Source organism: Engraulis encrasicolus, chromosome 3 (genome assembly GCF_034702125.1).
Source record: "Engraulis encrasicolus isolate BLACKSEA-1 chromosome 3, IST_EnEncr_1.0, whole genome shotgun sequence".
Classification (NCBI taxonomy): domain Eukaryota; kingdom Metazoa; phylum Chordata; class Actinopteri; order Clupeiformes; family Engraulidae; genus Engraulis; species Engraulis encrasicolus.
This window is the reverse complement of record NC_085859.1, coordinates 7,011,319-7,033,537: the sequence shown is the minus strand read 5'-3', so window position 1 is coordinate 7,033,537 and position 22,219 is coordinate 7,011,319. Positions and strand designations below refer to the sequence as shown.

The window sequence follows — 22,219 nt, the reverse complement described above, 5'->3', positions numbered from 1 at the left end:
ACAGCATTCATCAGGTGGCGGATTTGCGACGGGAACTGCTGAAATTGACAACACGGCTATGAGGAAACTTTTGAGGATTCTTAGCTACAAATGTAGCCTACATGAATGATGGAAATGAACGCCCTCCTTATATTCACTGTATTTTTTCGTCCGTAATTATTAATAATTAGGCTATTGCGTTCTCCCCCCAACACGTAGCCTAGGTTACAACTGGCTGCCCGCCGCTTCAAAAGTGAAGTCGTTACATTCTATCAATCTCGTGCACATTCGAAATGGCAGAAACAGACACGACCAATCGAAAAAATCAGTATGATAGAGGAGTTAGGAATTCCTAATTTAAGATAGGATGGGGGGGCAAAAATAAGATAAGAAACGGCTAGGGACTTAGGAATTCGTTCTGTAATAGGAAGTTAGGATTTTTCCTATCTTACTGTTCCTATCTTAAGTTAGGATGAGCATTTAAGAATTTTTCTGTTATGTGGCCCCTGGGCAGCATCTCCTGTGAAACAGACAGGTAAAGACATCAGGGCAGCTAGCCTAGTTAACTAGCGCCACCCGATGGCGGCCAATTTGTTTATTTCTTTTTTTATTGTGTTGACATCATATTTGAATTAAAGGCTGTGGCTGTTAGAGTAATGACTTGTTGGTGGCAGGAGATTCTTACTGTCTGATCTTCTCACTGGGACTTCAGGATCAGGATCTGTAGACCAACACAAAGACACACATTCACCCACATGCATCATCCAATGGCTTGAGAGGTCTGGGCTGATACATAAATACACAATCATCTGGACATGAAAATACAAATACACATGTACATACAGTAAGAAGAATATATTTGTACTCCCTTTTATTAGTTCATACATTTAATTTTAAATTGGTCATTAAATATGGTCTGATCTTCACTAGAATCACATGAATGAACAAACGGTGCAAGTTTTTAACTAATACCTCACAAACAACGCAGTGCACCTTGTCCCCGCCTATCGCACATGCCTGCAGAGGGGGAAGGTGATCACTAAAACAGTTAAAACGTGGACAGAGGAGGCCAAACTGACTCTTCAGGGGTGTCTGGACTGTACTGTGTGGGATGAGTTTATCAATTCATCCCAGAACATCAACGAGCTCACAGACATAGTCAGCTCATGGGTAACATACTGTGAGGACACAGTCATCCCCACCAAAGCTATTAAAGTATACCCCAACAACAAGCCATGGGTCATTAACAACCTAAAAAAACTGTTGAACCAGAAAAAGCAGGCATTTAAGAAAAATAACATGAATGAAGCATCCAAAAAGACATTAAGCGTGAAATAAGGAGGGCTAAATTGGAATATAAAAACAAAGTGGAGTTAAAACTGAGCACAAACAGCCTAGGCTCAGCATGGGACTCAGTTAAAACTATGGTCGGACTGAATGATAAAACAAAGAAGAAAATGACTTTGGATGGTTATCCAACAGACTCCACCCTAGCCCAAGAGCTGAACACCTTTTACACACGATTTGACACAAAACATCATTTTAAAAATGAAATTTTAGATCTCAAACATGAACTGCTAACTTCCACCCAGCCAGTAGCATGTTTTTTTTCCATTCCCAGTGTGATTAAGACTTTTAAACATTGTAAAGCGAAAACAAGCCCTGGACCAGATAATATCTGTGGTTATCTGTTGTCCTGTTGTGCAGAGCAACTTGGCCCTATTTTTAGATATATTTTTAATTTATCCTTGGAACTTCAGATGGTTCCTGATATATGGAAGCAATCAATGATAGTGCCTATAGCAAAACATTATCACCCCAAGACCCTAAATGACTTCAGGTCCATCGCACTCACATCACGTGTTATGAAGTCATTTGAGAAACTGGTCAAAAAAAGCATTATCCTGAAGACAAACCACCTGCTTGACCCCCTACAATGTGCATACAGAACCAACAGGGGTGTCCAAGATGCAACCATAACCCCTCTCAACCTCATCATCAAACACCTGGAGGGCACCAAGACCCATGTCAGAACACTGTAGCCTTTTCATCAGCTTTCAACACGATTCAGCCCCATCTACTAGTGCAGAAGCTTCTACATCGCTTCCAACTGTACCCCTGCCTATCTGGTTGGCTACTAGACTTTCTCATCAACCGCTCCCAGAGAGTAAGAGTAAATGGTCACCACTCAGGACTATTTTCTACATCTACAGGCTCTCCACAGGGTTGTGTTTTATCACCGCACCTCTATATCCTCTACACAGACGACTGTCACTCTGGAATGGACAGTCGCCACATCATCAAATTTGCAGATGACACTGTCATTGTGAGTCTGCTTGAGGACAAGGAATCTGCACATGGTCCCATTATAGACTATTTTGTGAATTGGTGTCAAGAAGCTATGCTGGAGCTCAACGTGTCCAAGACGAAGGACATGTGCATTGACTTCAGACAAAAAGCTCCAAACCCTACCCCTACCACGATAAATGGAAGCAACATAGAAATAGTACACCAGTACAAATACTTGGGGTCCATCATAGATGACAAACTAACTTTTAACAGCAACACTGATATGCTGTGCAAAAAAGGGCAGCAGCGACTATACTGCCTTAGGAAGTTGGCAAGGTTCCACGTGGACAAGACCCTAATGACTTTGTTTTATAGGTCTTTTATAGAATCAATTCTTACATTCTCTGCGATCTGTTGGTATGCCTTCCTTAATGTTCAGAGCAAGAATGCCATATCAAAGATTATTAAGGTTTGTAGCAATATTACTGGTGTTCATCAGAAAAGCATGACTGCGCTGTACGAGGAACAGGTAATAAGGAAGGCCAAATGTATTTTAGAAAATTACTCCCATCCCCTGCATAAGGAATTCCAGTTTTTATCTTCTGGTTCCCGCTTTAAATGCCCAATAGCTAGGACAAATAGATATAAAAATTCATTTTTACCCTCTGCTATTCAGCTGCTAAATTCCACTAGGAAGCATAGATAGCCATGAGTTGTATGTTTAGCTACTCTAAGCCCTACTCTGTAGATCTTTCTTAGATTACATATTTATCTTAACCCCTCCACCTTTTTTATGCGTTTTAAACGGTTATTTATGTCTGTTAAATGTTTTATGTGGGTGTGTGTGCGGGTGTGAGAGGTGTACCACCACTGCAAAACAATTGCCCATACTGGGACAAATAAAGGCTGCTACTACTACTACTACTACTACAATTGCATGTCATCATATTTTTACTGACCACAATGTAATACTCAATTTAAATTTAAAGGTAAGAAATTCTAAAGGGTTTATTTGTGTGTGTGTGTGTGTGTGTGTGTGTGTGTGTGTGTGTGTGTGTGTGTGTGTGTGTGTGTGTGTGTGTGTGTGTGTGTGTGTGTGTGTGTGTGTGTGTTTCAGACTAACAATCTAGTATATCCGGAATGATGTGTGCCTTAGTTGCTGTTTTGAGATAAAGAAGAACATTGTTGTGAGTCATTAATAAAGCACAAGTGATGAGCTTGATGAATATGTGTGTGTTTGTCAATTTTCTTGTCCAACCTGCTGCAGATATCTTGACCATTTCCTGCTTGAAGACTGAATCTAATGTCTCCTCCAGCTGCATCTTCAGTGCAGACACAGATTCCTTCAGGGGCTCAAAGAAGCGGCTTTGGTTGAAGGTCCTTCTGGTCACAGCACTGCATGGATCACAAGCCATAGACACCATGTTCTACACAGAGACCGTCGGTAGAAGACAATTGTGTCAGTATCCATTCGCCTACCTCTCAAGACATGGTTAATATGGTGTTGAGGACTATTTCATTTTCAATTTGCAATTCAAATAGTTCTGGGTATTAAATATTAGGCCTATATATATATTGCATATATTGTGTTTCATCACTAATTATTATTTATCAGTAGCTACAGTCATTGCAAAAAGTTTTGTCGCATATCCATGTGTTTGGAAATACAGCTAATAACCTGTCTTTCAATTAATCAGTTAATCAGTTTTCAGTGCAACAAATTATTTTTTGTGCATAAAACCTTACTTTGGAGGGTTGTAGCCGTCATATCAGTCAATTTTGAAGCCAAGTGATTACCGGTAATTGAAAGTCAGGTACAATATACAGTGCCCTCCATTATTATTGGCACCCCTGGTTGAGATGTGTTTTTTAGCTTCCAATTATTATTATTTTTCTCTAAATAATATGGGACCTTAATGGAAAAAAAGAGAAAAATCCAACCTTCAATACAAGTGCATTTATTCAGTGGGGAAAAAATCCCACATAAAGAAATAATTATTTGACATCAAATAATGTGTGTCACAATTATTAGCACCCCTGTTGTTAATATTTTGTACAACCCCCTTTTGCCAACAAAACAGCACCTAATCTTCTCCTATAATGTTTCACAAGATGGGAAAAGACAGAAAGAGGGATCTTCAGCCATTCCTCTTTGCAGAATCTCTCTAAATCATCCAGAGACCTGGGTCCTCTCCTCTGTACTCTCCTCTTCAGCTCACCCCACAGGTTCTCAATGGGGTTGAGGTCTGGGGACTGAGATGGCCATGGGAGGAGCTTGATTTTGTGTCTGGTGAACCATTTCTGTGTAGATTTGGCCATATGTTTAGGGTCATTGTCTTTCTGAAAGACCCAGTGACGACCCATCTTCAGCTTTCGGGCAGAGGGCAACAGATTTTGATTTAAAATGTCCTGGTATTTCAAAGCATTCATGATGCCATGCACCCTAACAAGCTTCCCAGGGCCTTTGGAAGTGAAACAGCCCCACAGCATCACTGACCCACCCCCATACTTCACAGTGGGTATGAGGTGCTTTTCAGCATGCGCATCTTTCGTGGCATGCCAGACCCACTTAGAGTGTTTGTTGCCAAAAAGCTCAATCTTGGTCTCATCTGACCAAAGCACACGGTCCCAGTTGAAGCCCCAATACCCCTTGGCGAACTCCAGACGTTTGCGTTTATGATTGTGGGTGAGGAAAGGTTTTCTCCGTGCATGCCTCCCAAACAGCTTGTTGGCGTGTAGACAGCGCCTGATGGTTGATTTGGAGACTTTGTGACCCCAGGATGCTACCATTTGTTGTAATTCTGTAACAGTGAGCTTTGGAGATCTTTTGATTTCTCTTACCATCCTCCTCACTGTGCGTGGTGGCAAAATAAACTTGGGTCCTCGTCCAGGCTTGTTTACCACTGTTCCAGTTGTTTTGAACTTCTTAATTATTCCTCTCACAGTAGATATGGGCAGCTGCAGTTGAGTGGCAATCTTCTTGTAGCCTCTGCCTGACCTGTGAAGGTCGACGCACATCTGCCTCACTTGTATGCTGTGTTCCTTTGTCTTTCCCATGTTTAAGAGTGGATAAGAGAAATGGCCTCGGTGTCACATCATATTTATTCCCCAGGGAAGCAGGAAGTGATGAATTACTAATTAAATGTTCCTACATACTCTGGAAAACTTTGTAAACTACTGTAGAAATGACAGAAATGCTTCAATTATATTTATTTCCTGGGAATTGTTAAGGGTGCCAATAATTGTGGAACAGGTGATTTAATGAAAAAGGATTTTTTTTATTTTCCTACAATTCATTTGAGTTGAAGGCTACATTTTCCTAAATTTTTCAGTGTGACAGTATTCTTCTGCAATAAACACTGAATTTATTTTAAGGCTTTTAACACATCTCAACCAGGGGTGCCAATAATTATGGAGGGCACTGTATCACGAAAGTGAATACACCCCTCACAGTTTTGCAGATTTTTGAGTATATCTTTTCAAAGCATTACAGAAATGTAACTTTGACGCAATGATTAGTGACCTTTTAACAACATATGTAACCGCTTAAATTTCTTGTTCACTCAGAAAAAAACAAAATACAGCCATTAATGTTTGAACATGTACTCACAAAAGTGAGTACACCCCAAATTAAAATCCGGTAGAGAAGGGGCTATGTTGGCTCGAATCGTCTCGAAATGAAACAAAATGAAAAGGGATGACAAGGGAGGTCATCAGTGTGTGTTTCAACCTTTCTTTGCATTGAACTTTTAAATTTTGAGTCTGCATCTGGCTTAAATAGATTGGTGTGAGATTTGAATGCAATCCTATGGAGAATATCGTGATCTGCTTCAGTAGTCACAGTGCATGTTGACATGCATGTTTCTTTTAGGTGTATTTCAGATTGCCAATGTTGACAGCATCCATGCATCCCCAAACCATGTCAGTCCCACTACCATGCTTGGCTTATGAGAGGATACACCTTTTTTGTAAAACTCACTTGTTTACCACTACACATGCTTGACACCATCTAAAGCAAATTTGTTTATCTTGGTCTCTTCAGATCACACGACATGGTTCCAGTGATCCATATCCTTGGTCTGTTCATCTCTCTTGAGACCAAGATAAACAAATTTGCTGTAGATGGTGTCAAGCATGTGTGGTGGTAAACAAGTGAGTTTTACAAAAAAAGGTGTATCCTCTCCTGATCAGCTCTGTCACCTCAGAGCGCCTTCTCTCAATGGAGTGGATCATCTCAGTAAACATCCTCTCACTCTCCTCCACTGCTGTCTGTGTATCCGACTGATAGGACACAGACAGACACACACAGACACAGACACACACACACACACACAAAATGAGTTACATTGACTGGGAGCCCTTCTTTACTCATATTTGTTTAAACTGAGACTAAATGTAAAGATGTGCCAGTATATAGCTGTGAAATCCTCTGGCAAACAGCATTCATCATAATAACTACTATCTCATTAGCCAGAAACCTGCTGCAGATTGTCTTCTCCTCTGGTCAGTTCTCACCTTGAGAGTCTCCACAGCCTTCCTCAGCTCCTGCAGCTCCTTCTCCTTCAACTGGATTATCTGCTGGCATCTCTTCTGGCTCTGCCCCAACACCTCCTGGAACAACAGGAATCAAAATAACGCATTTTGAATGGATCATTTATTTATTAGAGTGATAGGCCACATAATTGAGAGAGATTAAATTGTTCAGCACAAATTCCTCACAAGCAGTTGATACCACGTGACCTCAGTTAGTCATTTAACATGAGACAGACTGGCAGAACCCGTAGGACAGGTATGAGGGAGGCAACACTGTATTGGCCTGTCAATGGCTTTAAACTTTACAGAATGTCAGACATTGAACACAGTGGGTCTATCTCAAAGCCTAGGCCAGTGTCCTTCCAAGTGTATCAGCCTAATTAGGCACGCCCAGTGATTGGATATTCTGTAGAGTTCACCAAAAAGTATCCAATCACTGGGTATGGCTAATTAGGCTAATACACTTGGAAGGAGACTGGCCTAGGCGTTGAGAAAGACCCTCTCTTGTGTGCCTCCTTAATGGGGCAAGAAGTCCATTATAGAAAAAGTGCAGTTTGCTCAGATTAGATATAAATAACATAAGCCTACTGTAAGCTAATAAGGAATACACAAGTACACTTTCATTTCCACGTCTTACCTTTTTATGGCTCCACTCTGATTTTGCTGTGACTGTGTCATGGCCTTTATGATCGTCCATCGTACACAGATAGCAGATGCAACTCTGGTCTGTGCGACAGAATATTTCTAAAACCTTATTATGGTGGGGGCAGATCCTCTCCTGTAGCTGGCCTGTGGCATCAATCATGTTGTGATTTCTATCGATGAGCTCATTGTGAGCATTTAGGTGAGTGTCACAATATGACTTCAGACACTCCAGACAGGACTTGACAGCTTTTAGTTTTCTCCCAGTGCAGACGTTGCACGCCACATCTCCAGGTCCAGCATAACAGTGAGCAGCAGCAGCAGCTTGGATGCTGGTCTTCATGAACTCCTCCACCATTTCAGCAATTAGAGGGTTTTTGCGGAGGACAGGCCTGGAGTCGAAGGTGTCTTTGCACAGGGGACAGCTGTATTCTCCTTTACTATCCTCCTGATCCCAGCAGCCCTTAATGCACTTCATACAGAAATTATGTCCACATGGAATCGTCACTGGATCCCTCAACAGCTCCAGACAGACGGGACAAGTGAAGGAGTCTTCCTCCTGAGAAGACGCGGACGCCATTCTGTTGCTCTTCCAAACAGCAAGTGCACACTCTGAGAAGCAGCAGCAGAGTGACAGCTGACTTCCTCAGAACACTAAGGAGGAGCCCAGGGAGGGAGGGGTTGGGGATTAGCCAATCAGAAACATTCTTATCAGGCAGGGGGAAGGTGGGACCAGGTGAGGATGTGGGTGTGGCCAATCCTGTGACTTCCTGTACACTGTAAACTCCAACAGCATACAAGTTTATGAATACAGGGTGCTATAAACCTGACACCATGTCAATGTTCTTTAAAACTTTCAATGAACTTGCTGTTAATAAGACGCTAAATTATAACGTTTCTGAGCAAATATTTACGGGTCAAAGACGTCCAAAATGAAATTGTCATTCAGTGTAACGGGGACCTTCCGCCGACTGTAACTGCAAAAAAACATGATTTTTAAATTGTTTCAAGTGAATGGATGACAGCCGAGGCTTTCATGAATTCACTGGAAAAAAAAATAAAATAAAAAGAGTCATGTTTTTTACAGTTACAGTCAGCAGAAGGTATCCGTTACACTGAATGACCATTTATTTTTGGACGTATTTGACCCTTACTTTTATGTGCAGCTCAGTATTTCTGCCTTAAAACTCAGATTTCACATTCAAACCCATCCTTTGTATGTCGTGGGATGTAATAATATTGGCACAGTCAACTGAACAGTATGAACACATATCAGGAAGGTTGTAGATTTGGAGATGGATATCATTTTGTCACAAATGAGCATGTTTATAAAAAAGAAAGAGCAGAAAGAAGGCCAACCAGTTTTTCTGTATTGCTGACGTGCACATACAGTCACACACCTTTCAGTGTGTGTGTGTGTGTGTGTGTGTGTGTGTGTGTGTGTGTGTGTGTGTGTGTGTGTGTGTGTGTGTGTGTGTGTGTACCAGGAAGCAAATTAACAGTGTGGGGGTGTAAACAATAGGGACATGCCACAGGCTGACTCATATCTCAAACACGCCATATAATAGTCATTAAAAACACAAGCAAAGAGACAGCAGCAAAAACAAATGAGCTTACCTGGGCTGCGTTTCCCAAAAAATCTTAACTTTAACTCTTAACTCTTAAGTATTGCCTAGACAATATATCATATCACCAAAAGTTTATGCATAAAATAATTGTATTTTCCTACATACAATGTTTTGTTCTGGTACATGCAAATGCTTGCTTAAGTGCATGTGTGAGGTAAAATAGTGTATTTATAAACTTTTGGTGATGATATGAAACCTATCATTTAATAAATAAACACTCTGCTCAAAATGGGGCAAACACTATTACAAACAGCATAACAGCATGCAGACAATAAAACATGAATGAACCAGGCAGTAATATACCAATCCATGGATGTTGTAGGTTGTTTATTTGGACGGGGGAAGACACCCTATTTAAACCAAAATCAACTTAAATATCTGTTTTTTTCAGGTGGTCGTAATGGAACACATGGTGGCCGGTGAACAAGGAAAGAACCTGGACTGAAAACCAGTACAACCACTGTGTGTGTGTGTGTGTGTGTGTGTGTGTGTGTGTGTGTGTGTGTGTGTGTGTGTGTGTGTGTGTGTGTGTGTGTGTGTGTGTGTGTGTGTGAGTAGGTTATTAATAAAAAAAAAATACTCTACTGAACTGAACCACGTATATATAGCAATCAATGGATGATGATTTTTGGCTATTTGGCCAAAGCGAGCAGAGGGCTGAAAGGTTGTGTGTCTGCTTCAGTGTGTGAATATTAAATGACAGGTGCCCAACCTGCTTTTTTGCATTGCTCTGATATGTGCACATACACACACACACACACCACCCTTTCAAGTTGTGTGTGTCAGTGTGTCAGTGTGTGTGTGTGTGTGTGTGTGTGTGTGTGTGTGTGTGTGTGTGTGTGTGTGTGTGTGTGTGTGTGTGTGTGTGTGTGTGTGTGTGTGTGTGTGTGTGTGTGTGTGTGTGTGTGTGCCAAGGTTGCAGTGTATGCAGTGGCGGTTATAGGAAATCTGAGGCCCTGGGCAAAGACCAATTTGTGTGTGTGTGTGTTGGGGGTAGGAGCATGTCAACAGGTGTAACAGGTGTGTGTGTGTGTGTGTGTGTGTGTGTGTGTGTGTGTGTGTGTGTGTGTGTGTGTGTGTGTGTGTGTGTGTGTGTGTGTGTGTGTACGTGCGCGTGTCTGTGTGAAAGTGAAAGTGAAAGCCCAACTGGGAAACTCGAACTCCCATTGTCATTGTGACACAACACTCCACAGAACACAATTGTTCACTGCACACTGCACACAACAAAATTGCATTTATACTTCACCCGTGCAAGGGGGCAGTGTGGCCGGACGATACCATGCTCAGGGTACCTCAGTCATGGAGGAGGATGGGGGAGAGCACTGGTTAATTACTCCCCCCACCAACCTGGCGGGTCGGGAGTCGAACTGGCAACGGTGTGTGTGTGTGTGTGTGTGTGTGTGTGTGTGTGTGTGTGTGTGTGTGTGTGTGTGTGTGTGTGTGTGTGTGTGTGTGTGTTTTCAGATCATGGTATAAGAAGGCTTCTCTGGTCCAGCTATAAAAGCCTTGCTATCAGACACTGAGACAGGAAACATCACATATAGTCAAGGAGGTCTACATAAGGGGAGAGGGTGGTTCCATAGAACTCCATTCCACGGTTTTGATGTATCATTGCATACAGTAGATCATGTATTACATTCGTTATGCCTGTAGCGAAGGAGAGTAGAGTTGCCCAGCTGGGACTCAAACCCAGACCTTCTGGGGTAGTAAACTGGGGCTCTGACCGTGACTCCATCACACCCAGAACCCTAGTGATGGTTACTCCATCACACTGACTAACTCTTAAGTCTGAAATGTTTCCTTTGTTTCAGACATGTAAAAGTTTTATGCTTCACCTGACATGTTTTGACGATGTAACCGTCTTACTTCCGTCCTAGTTTCAATATATAAAATATTCAACTCAGGTTCAGATATTACTTTGTTGTCATCACGCTCACAGTATACAAATGTTCACAATATGAACAGATGAAGAGATTGATGTCCTGCTGACATAAAGTAAAACATGGTGTCACCATACTGATATATAGTAAACATGGTGTCACCATACTGATATATAGTAAACATGGTGTCACCATAGTGATATAAAGTAAACATGGCGTAACCATACTGATATAAAGTAAACATAAACATAAACATAAAGTAAACTATGTCACCATAGTGATATAAAGTAAACATGGTGTCACCATACTGATATATAGTAAACATGGTGTCACCATACTGTGCTCCTAGTTGCTGATATAAAGTAAACATGGTGTCACCATAGTGATATAAAGTAAACATGGTGTCACCATAGTGATATAAAGTAAACATGGTGTCACCATAGTGATATAAAGTAAACATGGCGTAACCATACTGATATAAAGTAAACATAAACATAAACATAAAGTAAACTATGTCACCATAGTGATATAAAGTAAACATGGTGTCACCATAGTGATATAAAGTAAACATGGTGTCACCATACTGATATATAGTAAACATGGTGTCACCATACTGATATATAGTAAACATGGTGTCACCATACTGTGCTCCTAGTTGCTGATATAAAGTAAACATGGTGTCACCATAGTGATATAAAGTAAACATGGTGTCACCATAGTGATATAAAGTAAACATGGCGTAACCATACTGATATAAAGTAAACATGGTGTCACCATACTGTGCTCCTAGCTGCTGATATAAAGTAAACATGGTGTCACCATACTGATATAAAGTAAACATGGTGTCACCATACTGACATAAAGTAAACATGGTGTCACCATACTGACATAAAGTAAACATGGTGTCACCATACTGACATAAAGTAAACATGGTGTCACCATACTGTGCTCCAAGTTGCTGATTGATGTCCTGCTGACATAAAGTAAAACATGGTGTCACCATACTGTGCTCCTACCTGCTGATATAAAGTAAACATGGTGTCACCATACTGATATAAAGTAAACATGGTGTCACCATACTGACATATAGTAAACATGGTGTCACCATACTGATATATAGTAAACATGGTGTCACCATACTGTGCTCCTAGTTGCTGATATAAAGTAAACATGGTGTCACCATAGTGATATAAAGTAAACATGGTGTCACCATAGTGATATAAAGTAAACATGGTGTCACCATAGTGATATAAAGTAAACATGGTGTCACCATACTGTGCTCCTAGTTCACTTCACCCAACCATGTGGACGGGGATCTCCAGCTCCTCCTACGGACCATCAACACCAACAACTTAAACCAGTGTTTCCCAACCAGGGGTACGTGACCCACTAGTGGTACGCAAGCACACTGCAGGGGGTACGTGGAAAAATGTAATAATGACAAATATATGAAGTATAGTCACATTGGGACAGAGGAACAGGTATAGAGCATGAGTGAGGGGGTACTCATCATATGACAAAATTGCTTAGGGGGTACACAAAACAAAACAAGATAGGGAAACACTGATTTAAACTATCTCCTTATCCTACGCATACAGTAACTCACTTTTTTGTAGTAGGTATACTGTATATTTGAGCATTGTTTGAAGTGGGTATACTGTATATATTTGTGCTATTCTAAATAATGGATCAATCAATTTTAAGTGGATATACTGAAATCCCTTAAATTTTGAAGTGGGTATACTGCGTATACCTGTGTTCTACGTAGACTGCTCGTTACTCTGTTTCTAGAAAGTGGTAACAACATGATATTATCACAGATTTGCAGTCCTGTAATGTTTGAATTAGAACCAACAACCTTGAGGATGCCGTGTCCACAATGCTGCCATTAGAACATGGGTGGGGAACCTATGTCTCGAGGTCTATTTTGCGGCCCTTGAGGCCGTTTTATCCGGCCCCCGATATCATTTTTATATTATGCAGCTTCACATGAAATATGACACATTTTGTGAAGGAATCTTAGAAATACATTTGCAATACAATTAAGTTATATGCAGGGGTCCTAGAGAATGTGGGGACTGTTTTAAAGGTGGCTGCCTTCAATGTAAGCCTAAGGTGCAAACAGAAATTCTGGTCTGTGTTCATAGTACGGCCCTTGGAGGACTTTTACAGCCCTCGGATGAATTTGAAGATGACATGACATCATAGAATAAGAGGCAGCTCTGTGTGTTAATGCTGGGCACAGAACCAACAACCTTGAGGATGCACCCCCACACAGACAGACAGACAGACAGACATATTGACATCATCAGGCCCAAGTTTTACAGTACAATATGAGAAAAGACCACTGTGACTTTGTTCTATGTATTTCATTTTATTTTGTATGATTACATATACTGTATATTTGGCACTGAGGCAACAATCACACAGTAGTAGTAGAAGGGTCTGTAGACTACCCAGAATAGAGAGAGAGAGAGAGAGAGAGAGAGAGAGAGAGAGAGAGAGAGAGAGAGAGAGAGAGAGAGAGCTCTGTGTGTGTGTGTGTGTGTGTGTGTGTGTGTGTGTGTGTGTGTGTGTGTGTGTGTGTGTGTGTGTGTGTGTGTGTGTGTGTGTGTGTGTGTGTGTGTGTGTGTGTGTGTGTGTGTGTGTGTGTGTGTTTGAGGGCTGCAGAGGGCCTCACAACAGCTTCACTGATGATTCAGGATTTAACCCAAACCCAGGGTAGAGAGTGTGTGTGAATGTGGTGTGGACTCTGTGCAGGAGGGTCATTGTGTCTCCAGAGATGCTGTAGAAGGCCAGAGTTCCTGCCCTGTGATCCACATACACTCCTATTCTGGAGCTGGCCACTAGAGGGAGTTCAGTCTCATTCTCATTGTGATAGAAAGATGAGCTGGAGCTGGTGAGGTCCAGCAACCAGGACTGATCATTACATCCAAACCAACACACATCATCTTCTCCTTTCCTGCTGATGCTTTTATATGACACTGCTATACCAACCACTCCATTCCACTCAACCTCCCAGTAGCAGCGTGCAGACACACCCTCTCTACATAGCACCTGAAGCAACTCATCAAATCTGTCTGGATGATCAGGATATGGCTGGGCCTCACGTCTGTACTCCACCCTCCTGTTCCCCTCAGACAGATGTAGGTCTCTGTGTGCTGTGTTTGGATCCAGAGTGAAGTGACAGGAATCTGATGGAGGAGAAGACAGGACAAAAATAGTGTTTCATTATGTGTGTGTGTGTGTGTGTGTGTGTGTGTGTGTGTGTGTGTGTGTGTGTGTGTGTGTGTGTGTGTGTGTGTGTGTGTGTGTGTGTGTGTGTGTGTGTGTGTGTGTGTGTGTGTGTGTGTGTGTGTGTGTGTGTGTGTGTGTGTGTAGTGAGGAGGAGTTTGTGGGTGCGTGTGTGCGTGCGGGCGTGCGCGTATGTGTAACTCACATTGTAAGAAGTCCTCTCTGGTCACTGGTTCAGCAAAAAGAACCTGGCCATCAGACACTGAGACAGAAAACAACACATTGGCCTAAATAAGTGCATGATCACCATAATATATTCCACATTCAATCAGAGCAGTGGAGATCATATGACACAAAGTGACACTAAGAGTCTCCAGCTTTAGACATCTTACAGGGCAGCATCTCCTGTGAAACAGACAGGTAAAGACATCAGGACAGCATCTCCTGTGAAACAGACAGGTAAAGACATCAGGGCAGCATCTCCTGTGAAACAGACAGGTTAAGACATCAGAGCAGCATCTCCTGTGAAACAGACAGGTAAAGACATCAGGACAGCATCTCCTGTGAAACAGACAGGTAAAGACATCAGGGCAGCATCTCCTGTGAAACAGACAGGTGAAGATGGAGGTGCACTCTGCAGGTCCCTTTGGGGAATTTTGATTGGTTATTGCAAATACCTTTTAAATTGACTAAATTACAAATCAATCAACCGGCTTCAAGCTGTTCAGAATGCAGCTGCCAAGTGTGATCACGTCACTCATGTTTTAGGCTCACTGCACTGGCTCCCAGCATGCTTCAGAACAGATGTCAAGTGGTCATACTAATGATTTTACATGTAGCTGTTACCGTGTTAGCAAATTCTTGCGGTGTTTGAATTAATGGCTGTGGAGGCTGTTAGAGGTCCTCAGTAATGACTTACTGTCTGGTGGCAGGAGACCCTTACTGTCTGCTCTTCTGACTGGGAGTTCAGGATCAGTATCTGCAGACCAACACAGAGACACACATTCACCCACATGCATCTCATATCCAATAGCTTGGAAGGTTTGGGCTGATACATGGATACACACTCATATGGACATGAAAATACAAATATAAATGCATATACAGTCCCAGGAAAAAGTTTGTACACCCTTTGAAGTTTCTTACATTTCTTTCAAAATTGATCATAAAACATGGTGTGATCTTCCCGGAAATCTCAAGAAGGAACAATCAGAGTCTGCTTTAATTAATTCCACCCAAACATTTACATGTTATCATATTTTTATTGGTCATAAGGCCATAGCATTCACAGGAGAGCAGGGCATAAGTAAGTACACCCTTGCATTAAGTAGGTTTTAACCCTCAGTTAGTTGCAATATCATCAACCAGACTTGTCCTGTTGTTGCAGATCAGATTAACAAAACAATCTGTTTGTATCTCGTCTCCCTCTTCTTTAGAGAACTGCCTCTCGTCAGCAAGGTTTGTGGGATGTCTGGAGTGTTGAAGCACAGTTGAAGCACACAAGAGGATAGGTGCTGAAATGTGACAATAATCCATACTTAAGAACCAAATTGGCTTTAGAATGGCTTCATAATAATAAAATACACATTCTGGAATAGCCCAGTCAAAGCCCTGAAAAAAAACAATTGAGATTGTATGGCATGAAGTCAAGAAAGCTATGCACTACAGACATCCAACAAACCTTGCTGACGAGAGGCAGTTTTCTAAAGAAGAGGGAGACCAGATACATCCAGATTGTTTTGTTAATCTGATATGCAACTACAGGAAACATCTGGTTGAAGTTATTGCGACTAACTTAGGGTTAAAACCTATTGAATGCAAGGGTGTACTTACTTATGCCTTGCTGTCCTGTGAATGTTTATATCTTATGGCCAATGAAAATATGAAAACTTGTAAATATTTGGGTTGAATTAGTTAAAGCAGACTCTGGTTGTTCCTTCTTGTGATTTCCGGGAAGATCAGACCATGTTTTATGACCAATTTTTACAGAAAGGTAAGACATTTCAAAGGGTGTACAAACTTTTTCCTGGGACTGTATACATGTATATACAGTGGGAGAAATATATTTATACACCCTGTAGAACTTCATACATTTTTTAAATTTAATTGGTAATTGATCTTCACCAGAATCACATGAATGAACACACAGTAGAGTGTCTGCTGTTGTAACGGAGGTCAACTAGCAGAGTGTGGTGTTAGTAAACCTCCCTCCTGAAGCCTCATATACGGTAGCGTTGGGCTATCTGTAACAGAGGCCAACTAGCAGAGTGTGGTGTTAGTAAACCTCCCTCCCAAAGCCTCATACAGTATCGGTAGCGTTGGGCTATCGGACGGGCCCTTTATTAGCTCAGCGGTATCGTGCTGTGCCTCCCATACCCAAACAGATGTGTTGACTACTGGTCCTTTAGCTCAGCGGTATCGTGCTGTGCCTCCCATACCCAAACAGATGTGTTAACTACTGTAGGGGGTGGCCGAGGGGGTGGACTGTGCAGAAACACTTCAGTTACACTTCAACTAATAACACTCAAACAATTTCATGTTATCATATTTTTTCTGATCATAATTCACAGAGCGATGTACATAAAAATGTAAGTTATAAAGGGTGTACAAAAGTTTTTTTTTCGTCCCACTGTTTGTGTGTGTGTGTGTGTGTGTGTGATCTGTTGAAAGGTGGATAGTGACTTAATGACAGATTTTTGGTTTGTGTCTGTGTGCACAAGTGTGTGTGTGTGTGTGTGTGTGTGTGTGTGTGTGTGTGTGTGTGTGTGTGTGTGTGTGTGTGTGTGTGTGTGTGTGTGTGTGTGTGTGTGTGCGTGCGCGCGTGCTTAAGACTCACACTCTATATCCTGAATGATCTGTGTCTTCGTTACTGTTTTGAGATAAAGAAGAACATTGTTGTGAGGCATGAGTAAAGCAGAAGTGATATGAGCTTGTTGACTATGTGTGTTTGTCAATTCCATATTTGACCAACCTGCTGCTGATATTTCCTGCTTGAAGACTGACTCTAATTTCTCCTCCAGCTGCATCTTCAGTGCAGACACAGATTCCTTCAGGGGCTCAAAGAAGTGGCTTTGGCTGAAGGTCCTTCTGGTCACAGCACTGCATGGATCACCAGCCATGGATACTATGTTCTGCACAGAGACCATCGGCAGAAGACAATTGTGTCAGTATCCATTCGCCTACCTCTCGGGAATGGTCATGGTTAGTATGGCTTTGTGGACAACAGGTATTTCAATTGTATCATTTGTAATTCAGAGTGGTCAGTCACAGTTAAAATAGTTCTGAATATTAAAGGGACACTGTGCAGGAAATGGTCAAAAAAGGTACTGCAACTATGCTGCTCATTGAAACTAGGCTTGCCAAATTTGATCTTTACATGAAAACTTGCTAAGTAATAAGCAAATATTTTCTATATGGTCTAAGTACAGTCCTTTTTGCAGCTAAAAATGGCTATTTTGGGAAATTCAAAATGGCGGACCATGGAGAAGATCCCCCTTTACATGTATGAAAAGTGCAATTTTTCCAGTCATAATGAATACTTAGAATTTGATGGTTGATGGTAAGTATTCATGAAAAAGGTAACATTAGTGGATGGGCAGCATGAATTCTGGAAATAAACAACTAAAAATCTCACTCTGTGTCCCTTTAAATATTATGTATTTATTGCAAACAGTATATTTGTGTTTTATCACTAAGTATGATTTATCAGTAACTAACTACAGTTGGTGACTATATAATTTCACACATTTCACAATCTGGATGAATTAAATTCAATTTTTGAAAAGTATTAACTTGTCTACCTTGAGGAAATGGATGGGATCCTGTGTCAGTGAAAGCTGCTTCATCTCAGCATCTGTCCTCTTCAGCTCAGCAATCTCCTTCTCCAGTCGCTTCAGGAGTCCTTCAGCTCGAATCACCTCAGCCTTCTCCTGAGCTTTGATCAGCTCTGTCACCTCAGAGCGTCTTCTCTCAATGGAGCGGATCATCTCAGTAAACATCCTCCCACTCTCCTCCACTGCTGTCTGTGCACCAGACTGATAGGACATACACGCACACACCCACACCCACACACGCACGCGCACGCACGCACGGTTAACATCCTCTCACTCTCCTTTACTGCTGTCTGTGCACCAGACTGATAGGACACACACACACAGAGACGCATACACAAACGCACGCACGCACACACACACAAACTACGATCATTCAATACAATTCTATTGTGTTGTGTAATTGGTGACTTTGTGAAATTGAGAATAAATCTTGGCAAGAAGTGTAGGGTAAGTATGTAATTGTGAATGTTAGTCCCTCTGGCAAACAGCATTAGAGCCCTGCTTGTGTCACAGCTCATAACTACTCTCTCACTGCATAACCAGAAACCTGCTGCAGATTCTCTTCTCCTCTGGTCAGTTCTCACCTTGAGAGTCTCCACAGCCTTCCTCAGCTCCTGCAGCTCCTTCTCCTTCAACTGGATTATCTGCAGGCATCTCCTCTGGCTCTGCCCCAACCCCTCCTGCCGGACCAACAGGCATCAAAAAACACATTTGGAATTGATCATTGATTTCTGAGGGTGGTAATAGGGTGCATTGATGAGTGAGATGAAATGGTTCGGCACAAATTCTTCGCAAGCAGTTGACACAAGTGACCTCAGCAAGACAAACATGAGACAGACCGGCAGAACCTGTATGACAGGTAGGAGGGAGGCTACACTGAAGATAACGTGTCAATGTTTAACAGAATGTCATACATTGGACCTTTAATACAATTAAACATTCTGGTTTGCTTACTCAAGAGGTGCAGGGACAAGTAATTCCCTATTTTACCCCTTTAGGTAGCCCCCTGTAGTACCCAAATAGATTGTACTTCGACATCTTACCTTTTTCTGACCCCACTCCTCTGTAGCCATGATCGTGTCATGGCCTTTATGGTCGTCCATCGTACACAAAAGGCAGATGCAACTCTGGTCGGTGCGACAGAATATTTCAAAAACTTTCTTATGACGGGTGCAGATCCACTCCTGCAGCTGGCCTGTGGCATCGATTTTGTTGTGATTTCTACCTGGATTAACGTCATTGTGAGTTTTCAAATGAGTGTCACAGTACGACATCAGGCACTCCAGACAGGACTTGACAGCTTTGAGTTTTCTCCCTTTACAGACGTCACAGGCCACATCTCCAGGTCCAGCAGCACATTCAACAGGAGCTGCAGTTTGTATTCTGATGTTCCTCATTTGATCCACGAGCTCAGCAATTATGACATTCTTGTTTAAATCGGGTCTTGGGTTGAAAGTCTTTCTGCATTGTGGGCAGCTGACAACTTCATTCACGTCTTCCTCATTCCAGCAGTCCTCAATACAGCTCAAACAGAAATTGTGTCCACAGTTAAGAGCTACCGGATCTTTCAGAAGATCGAAACAAATAGGACACTTGAAAATGTCTTGGTTACTTGCCATCTCTTCATCCATTTTCTCAAGTATTCCCGACAGCACGTAAGCTACCACGCTACAGCAGCTCCAGAGGGCAATGCATCAGTTTCGTTTTCTATTCAGCCCTGCCTGTCAGGGTTGCCAGATGAGGCTGATGATTTCCAGCCCAAAAAATGCTGAAAACCCGCCTAGAAGCACAAAATCCCGCCCAATTCTATTGATTTCTATGGTAAAAATTGGGCGGGTTTTTCTGCTAAATGGCATTTCTACCCGCACACAGCCATCCTAAGCAGCCCAATTTGGCGGAAAACAGCCCAATCTGGCAACACTGCTACCTGTGTCTCTCAAAACTTCCTGGAAGGAGGGAGACAGGCTATGGTCTATTCATGGAGTACTGCTGCCATCTAGTGGCCATGTTTAGTAAGACATAGCAGAGTGCATTCCATTACAGAAACCCATCATTCCAGTGGATAATCTATTCTATTGCATCTCTGAACAAACTACTTTTAGTATTAGTATGATTTTTTTACTACTATTTATTGTTACTGTAATAATAATTGTTTTTATTATGTCATATATCTCCTTGGGGCACTGCCTCACAGACCTAGACTATCATGGTCTGGTAGCCTATATGTTCATGTGCTGCCTGATATGAAAAGGGTAGAGCCTAGGCTGATGGTGGATCTACTCTAATGGTTATTTTCTTCTATACATGTTATGCACTCTATTTCTTGTAGGGATGCATCAAGTCCATCGAGTTTTCAAATTGCTTTTAAAATCCTTTTAAACATCTTTTATTATCTTTTGCCACATGTAGGACGTTGTTGTCAGTTTTGTAACTGTACACTACGCCTAGATGTCTGTGTTTATTATCCAAAATGCCATGTTACCCTTATTATTTTATGCTGCGCGTTGGACAATGCTGTCAGTGTTGCAACTGCACACTGCACATTTATGTCTTTGTTTACTTTTTGCCACTTCTTTAATATAGTATTTTCTGGGGGCTTTACAAGCCTTTATTGTTGTTTTTCAGACAGGGCAGTGAGGCAGTGAGAGGAAGAGAGTTGGGAGAGAGAGAGAGACGGGGAAGGGCCGGCAAAGGACCCGGGCCGGGAATCAAAGGGCCGTCCTAGGAGGAGATATACTCACAAATCTGCACAAATGTGAGGGGTGTACTCACTCACTTCTGTGACATACTGTAACAACATTTCAATGTCATTACCAAGAGTCTTAGGTAACAGATTAAGACGTGGTCATTACAGGTTTGGTGACAGTAAGATGATTACAGAGGCTGTGCACTAAGGGGTTAAACTGGACCAGGGCAGTCTGGGCTGAGACCCAGCACATAATATTTTGCTGAACTATGACACGTAAACTCTTAATATAATGCTGTATTATCACACGTAAACTCTTAATATAATGCTGTATTATCACACGTAAACTCTTAATATAATGCTGTATTATCACACGTAAACTCTTAATATAATGCTGTATTATCACACGTAAACTCTTAATATAATGCTGTATTATCACACGTAAACTCTTAATATAATACTGTATTATTACACATCAACTTTTAATATAATGCTGCATTATGACACATCAACTTTTAATATAATGTTGCATTATGACACATCAACTATAATGTTGCCTTATGACACATCAACTCATAAAGGACCACTTCTGTCAGTTTCAATATGCTGTTGAATTGCTCACGCTATACTCTTGACTTGTCAGTCAGTACCCAGTGATGCTGCATTTTACGGCTCAGCCCTTTCCAAGATCTGAGCTATTCTAATGGGGGCAGCGTTTGTTTACATTTTTAAAAAAGGCCAACTCCAAATATTTTCCCAAAAGGTACTGCTGTTTGCTAGTTTTATAACCTTTTGGATGTTTTTGGGAATAAATAAAAATGTTTTTTTGAAATGTAAACAAAGAGCTGCCCCCATTACAATGACCAGGATCTCGGAAACGGCTAAAGAAGAAGAAAAAAAAATCTCAGGCACTGACAAGTTCAGGGTAGCGTGAGCATTACAACTGCCTGTTGAAATTGACAGAACTGTCCCTTTAATATAATTCTGCCTTATGACACATCAACTCTTTCTCAATGATCCAAAAAGATAATGTGCCATGATGCAAGACAGGAGCCCGCCCCCCCACCCCCACCCTGCCAACAAGTTACTCTGATATGGCATACAATACCTATACCAGAGTGGCCAGTGACACTCCCTATATATAGACACACACACACACACACACACACACACACACACACACACACACACACACACACACACACACACACACACACACACACACACACACACACACACACACACACACACACACACACACACTGTCATATGGACATCCCCCCACTCAATGTGGAAGCAAGTGATACACACATTGTCTTTGTCATCATGACAGCACAAGTTTGAGTTTCTTACTTAGATTTGTCTTTTATTTCATTTTATTTCGTACAAAGTCAGACTTACACAATAATGATATACAGTAGTCTAATGAGCACTTGTGAGTCGGCAGATTAACTAGAATGCAACACGAGAGAGAGAGAGAGAGAGAGAGAGAGAGAGAGAGAGAGAGAGAGAGAG

At 41.7% G+C, this 22,219-nt stretch overlaps 1 long non-coding RNA gene and 1 pseudogene across 1 annotated transcript; both read right to left on the bottom strand.

The window, feature by feature from the left end:
• Nucleotides 1-676: 676 nt before the first annotated feature.
• LOC134446490 (E3 ubiquitin-protein ligase TRIM47-like) lies at nucleotides 677-19,649 on the bottom strand (annotated as a pseudogene).
• Nucleotides 14,404-17,057, bottom strand: LOC134445666 (uncharacterized). Its single transcript, XR_010034331.1, has 3 exons — nucleotides 17,022-17,057; nucleotides 15,105-15,164; nucleotides 14,404-14,447 (listed from the first exon to the last, which is right to left on the bottom strand). It is a non-coding gene; the product is annotated as an uncharacterized LOC134445666 (long non-coding RNA).
• Nucleotides 19,650-22,219: the final 2,570 nt, after the last annotated feature.